This window comes from Leptidea sinapis, chromosome 1, assembly GCF_905404315.1.
Source record: "Leptidea sinapis chromosome 1, ilLepSina1.1, whole genome shotgun sequence".
Classification (NCBI taxonomy): domain Eukaryota; kingdom Metazoa; phylum Arthropoda; class Insecta; order Lepidoptera; family Pieridae; genus Leptidea; species Leptidea sinapis.
The window spans coordinates 19,547,449-19,553,908 of record NC_066265.1 but is presented as its reverse complement, the minus strand read 5'-3'; positions in this window follow the sequence as shown (position 1 = coordinate 19,553,908).

The following is a 6,460-nucleotide window of genomic DNA, read 5'->3' as shown; positions in this document are numbered from 1 at the left end:
GAGATTCTCGCTTCAAGACAACATACCATGATGTGGAACGAAGAAAGTCTCAATATCGCACCAGGACATCAGCCAACACCTCTCAACAACATTTCTGACTGTCATGCAGAAGAGTTGTCGTTCCCATCGATATACTTCGGCGAGCCACGTCGATTCAGCAAGGGAGTTTCGGTAACACCTTACATGATAGCGACCAGTGAGATACGACGACGTGACAGACGCGGGGCCACACCTCAAAAAATCTTATACATTGCAATGAACATAATGCGGCTGCGCATGGTGGATAGAATTTACAGCACGTTTCGCAATGTTTCGGTCACGAAGAATGTTACGCGACATATGTTAGAGGACACAGAATTTCTGAAAGAATATGTCATTCAAAACCTCGCGTACATGAAGACAGAGCCAAACTCCGTCCAATACTGGGCCTCTCGCAAACGAGACCTCTTTGCAATAATTCGTCAACTTGGTAAACCAACTGTCTTATTCACTATAAGTGCCAACGAAATACGCTGGATGAAACTGCTCACTATACTACTCAAACTTAGCAAAAAATATCCAGAAAAAATAGCAAACGATCTCAACACTTCTGAGCGCTGTACTTTAGTGAGCGACGATCCTGTTACGTGCTGCATATACTTCTACAAGCTCGTTGGTTCCTTGATTAAAATGCTGAAATCCAAACAGTCTTACAACCCGTTTGGCAAGTATTTCGTTAAAGATTACTTCCTTCGTTTTGAGTTCCAGTATCAAGGAAGCCCACACGCCCATATTTTATTGTGGTTGAACGACGATCCACGTGAGACCGTGTCGGAAAATATGCCAAGAACCATCGATCTCGTGGAAAACTTAAGTTCGGTTGCTCGAGATGATGTGCCAAACAATTCTATCTACGCCAACCAGATACACAAACATACTTTCACTTGCACAACACGAGGTGAGACTACTTGCAGATTCGGGATCCCGTACTGGCCTATGCCCAAAACTCGTGTACTAGTTCCGATACCTCAATCTGATGGACGACGCCAAACGCTACAACAGAAGGCCAAGGACCTGCGTACTTCTCTCGGTGAACGTCGATACACAGGCATGGATGAGTTTCTTAATGCTAATGGTTTGACTTACGTTTCATACCTCGACACTGTACGTGCAACGTTGCGCAGACCGACTCTTGTGATCAGACGAAACTTCGACGAACTTATGACAAACATGTTCAATCCGTACCTTGCCGGCGAAATCAACTCTAATATCGACATTCACTTCATCTTGGATGAGCACAGCTGCGCAGAGTACGTCGATGAGTATATAAATAAATCAGCCCGTGGAATGGGTAACCTACATCGTGACCTTACCACGATGATGCAAGAGAATCCCGACCAGGACTACACAGGCCAATTGAAAGCGTTAAGTATAAAACTGCTTAACGCAGTTGAAATATCCTCGCAAGAAGCAGCATGGTATCTACTACGACAACCAATGAGTGAGACAAGTCGGCAAGTTGTGTACATCCCGACGGTGTGGCCGACAGAAAGACAACGCTGCCGCAAGTGTCGTCAACAAATGGACCGCGAAGGCATCGGTGGAGACAGCACTGATGTTTGGACCAAAAACATTATACAAAGATATGAAGAAAGACCTACATCTTTAGAACAAGTGTATTTGGCTGAGTTTGCTTCGTGGTATGCTAACGCTAATGATTTCATTGACGAAGAAGACGACGTGCACGTGGATGACGATGAAGATTCTGAAGCTGTACCTGAAGCGAGGATGTCGAGAGCAACAAAAGAATATCGCAGACGACTGTTCGGACGAGTCATACGATACAGGCAGTACAATATTGATGAAACTGTTAATTATAAACGCGAAATGGTTCTACTTTACGTACAGTTCCGCAACGAAATGTTAGACATTGTTGATCAAAATAAATTTTTACAATTATTTGACGACAACAAAGATACGATTATGCAACGCCGTAGCCTATACGAGACGAATTTTAACATTGAAAATGCGTGATAAAACTCTTATCCATGGAGAATTTGCAAGCACACCGAAACATATTCGTGGGCGTCGTCAAAGCTGTTTTCATCTTGAGTCCAGCTATTATCCAAAAAAATCAACTACCGGTGGCAACAGATTATCGGCATTCACGACAAACCATTTGGAGTCATCCACGTGATTCTATGCGGCGATTTCAGACCGAGCAAGTCCATGCTACGGCATGCCGATCAACCAACTTGGAGGACCAATTCTGTTGCAAAGCATTGACTAGTTTCCGCTGGTTCGTATTGTGCAACAAACTGATGGGAGGTTTTTCCCGACTCTAACCAAAATTGAGACCAAAACTGGAGACATTGGACAAAATCGGAGAGAGAACTAAAATCGATGACATCACCTTTAGAGGATCTTAAACTATCAAACATGTTTAAAAGTTGTAAATTAATTGTTAATAGCACATTCTTACTTGTTATTAATTATTTATGTAAAAATAATTTAGTAACGAGTGCTAATAAATTATAATTTACGAAAAAAAAAGGAATTTTCATTTACCCTTTGACAAAATTTAAGAAATTAATAATACAGTGATATTAATTCAATTCAAAAAGTATGCAATTTTTCATCAATGTTTCCTTATGACGTTATCACGTAAAATTATTATCCGTAGACCAAATTTAGAGACAACTAGTTTTTTTATGCTTGTTCAATCACAGTCATCGCTTCAGAGAGTGATGGCGCTTTAAGAGAGCTCTCTGCTGCAGCACAAAAACTATTACTGTCAGCATAGCCCCACAAAAAAATCGTATTAAAAATTAAATATAATTTTAACAGATTTTTATAAAACTATTTTTGACCCCATAATGATTTAAGAATACCTCTGTAGCTGTACCTACAACCAATAATATCAATTAATACAAATGTCTAATACCTAACTTGTAACGTAATACCTTCGTAGCATTATAGATCGTAGAAATATTATTCGTGCATAATAACTGTAATAAGCGTATGCCGAAAGATTCGTTCTGAAAAGAACATTTTATTTTATATAACGTAATATTAGCTCTGATAAGAACCATTTCACAATGCTGTACAACTGATAAATGATGTGAACTCATAGAATCATATAGATCACCAGTAGTCACTCATCGAAGTACAAGCATCGTCACGTTCTCCCGACGACCGCAGATATACTCACGTGATCAGTCATATGCTCCGCGTTACACAACCGCACAGCAAGGCCGAGCGTACTCGACTGACGCGTCGGGGCGTCGATCACTATTCATGCAATGAGCGACAGAGTAGGTGCCAAATGCTCATTGACATCGAATGATCGAGGTTCGACGCCAGTTTACACAAGCCCGCGCTCGCTGGCCGGTTTACTGCAATAGCATTACTTTTAGAGCGAGATAGAACACATAATATTATTCTCAATTCTTATTGAATGAAACGTTTTACTATTGGTCAAAATGTAAGATTTAGTATTGGTGTGTATTTTCTGAACTTGTAAATATTTTTTAAGTAACAATTGTAATTGGTTAACTAGTTTTAAGGATTTTGTATATATATCATGTAACTTTCTAATAAATCATTTTCCACATATTCCTCACAGTCAAACAGTTGTTTTATTTAACCGCCAAACGCTCAGTCTCTAAACCTCCCCCTGGAAGGCTAGACGCAGTAAGAACCAACCGTGACAAACAAAGCCGCCAATTAAGGTCGCGGCTAGTACCTGGGTAAGATAAAGCGAACAGAAAGCTAATTTGTTCGTAAAATACTTAGCTAGCATATTAATACTAGATTTGGCGGAGCCAGATGCTGATAACTGTGATAAAGACTACTCAGGAATCACAACCAGATCCACCAATTTGACCAATAACCCCAAACGAAATACCTACTTAGGGAAATAAAATTGGTAGATATTAAAAATCGCCAGCTTTTCATCTCATTAGGAAGGAATCAATGAAGGCAATAGTTTACATGACCTCGTAATTCAATGTTATCCTTCGAACCAAATATTAGTTTGTTTAAATGACTTAAGGAAGGTAACCCAGTGCAACATGATCTATAAACCATGTCGACTGATTAGCTTCTAGCCATGTTAGAGCTATTCGGGAATAGTGTGATGAAATATTTGTCTTTTTTTTTCTCTGGAGGATAGAAATACTGCGCTTCAGTCTTTATGGACACCCGTTACAATATTCTTAGAAATTATTTGGTCTTACCTCATAAATAGAATTTTCAAGTAAGGTAGATGGCTGTAGAAGTGAAGCAAGCGCCAGCAAATCTGTTCAAGTAAAACTTGCTCTCCGCCAGGGAAATTATCCAGGTCATAAGTTAGAGATCAAGAATCACCTCATAGCGATTTGGTTAAATATCTTGAAAAATAACTAGATCGTAAACTAACCTGAACCACACAACATTTTATGGAGAACCAGCTCAATATCAAGTATCGATGCCTTTAGTGGTTGTTGAAAGAAGATTAGGATTAAGCAAAAATAGCAAGTTGCTTGTTTTTAATGTACCTACACCGCATGAGTGTCTTACTTAAACATGATCTATACAGTGCAAAACACAATATTAAACAAAATCGAATGCGCCATGGCTTTTTAAATACTCAAAGGAATTTAAATATTGAAATTATGCATCCGAATCCACTGGCCTATGGCCGAATCCTAGTGACCTTAACTATGCTTGACCACAAAAAGAGACTTAAACGCCATTCAAGAATAGACTAAAATATACGTAAGATTTAATGAAAAAGGAGGTTTTTTGATGAAGAAACTACACTGCAGCGCCAATGCCTGTAATACATCTGCTCATAGCTATGCCAAGCTCAGCTGAAGCTGATTGCAGATACCTACCTATAATCAGAAAAAAAAAAAATTAGGAATATAATTTATTTTATTTACAGTTTCATAGTGCACAGAATCTGATTCAAATTCGAATATTTTTATTCAAAATAGGATTTACAATCACTTATTGAACGTCAAAAACTACAACCCATTCAAAAGGGACTGCTTCAGACCTAAGAAGAATGGGCGCAAGAAACTCAGCGGGCTTTTTTTTATATAAAATATGGATTACAATGTGATATCGTACAATAAACATTTATAATTAAAGAGCCTGAGGGTGTTCGCTTTAATCCCAGTCCGTGGTGTCATTAAGAAAATCGTTTATGCTATAATAACCTTTCCCACACAAACGTTTTTTAACAATTCTTTTAAATTTCGTAACACATTTGTTTTGTACATTTTCTGGGGTAGAATATTGTAGAAGCACATACATCGCCCAACAAAAGACTCACTAACTCGACCCAACCGAGTAGTAGGCATAACAAGTTTATGTTTGTTCCTCGTGTTAACATTATGAATGTCACAGTTTCTAGAAAATTCCTCAATGTGCTTATGAACATACAGAACATTATCAAAAACGTATTGATAAGCAACAGTCAAAATGTTTATTTCTTTAAATTTTTCTCTTAATGATTCTTTAGGACCTAGGTTATAAATCGCGCGAATAGCCCTCTTCTGCAGCACAAAGATGGTATTAATAATATACCATGGGACATAATACTATGAAAATAACTAAAGTATACTAATCTCGCCGTATCTATGTCAGTTAACCGTTTAATTTTCTTAACCGCATGCTGCAGAACTAAGCCTATTCGCCAATCCTTCAATATAGGGCCCCACTACAATTTGGAATCAAGAGTAATGCCAAGAAATGCAGCAGATTCCACTGGTTTGACCACCTCTCTATTTAATAAAATATTCGCATCTACATTTTTGACATTTGGCGCGGTGAATTTAATATATTTGGTTTTATGACTATTTAACAATAAGTTAATGGCGCTAAAACAGTACCTACACGATGTCAGATAGAGCATTGTTTACTTCGTTGTATAAAACTTGGCTTCGTTTCACTTTGAATATAAGTGAAGTGTCATCCGCAAACAATACCACCTTGTGTTTTTTTTCTACAAGGTTAGGTAGATAGATTAATTAGAAAAATCACAGCAAATGCTCAAAGCGTTCACTAAGGATGAATAATACACAAATAAAATTTGAAAACAAAATTTTATAAACTGTGCGGGACTCGAATCCACGACCTCTCCCGTTGCGTCCGAGTGAGGTTCAATCAAGAATCCTAAGCGGCACTGCTTTATAATTGGCACGGCGTATCAATTACGTCTTTAGTTTTTCTCATAAAAAACATACATCACTAATGGGGTAGATTTTGACCATCTATATAAAAAACCTATATAATTATATATTTTCTTAAATAGTTTTATCAAGCAATCAGTCGAGAGACTATGAATGATGATATGATGAGATGATGATGATGATGATGATTATGATGAGCTATTAAGGCTCTGTCCTTTGTGGTTTTTCCCTTATAGATCCCTACAAGAATAATTGCAGCGAAATTAGATTACTGTGTAAAATTTCCTTATTAGTTTGACATT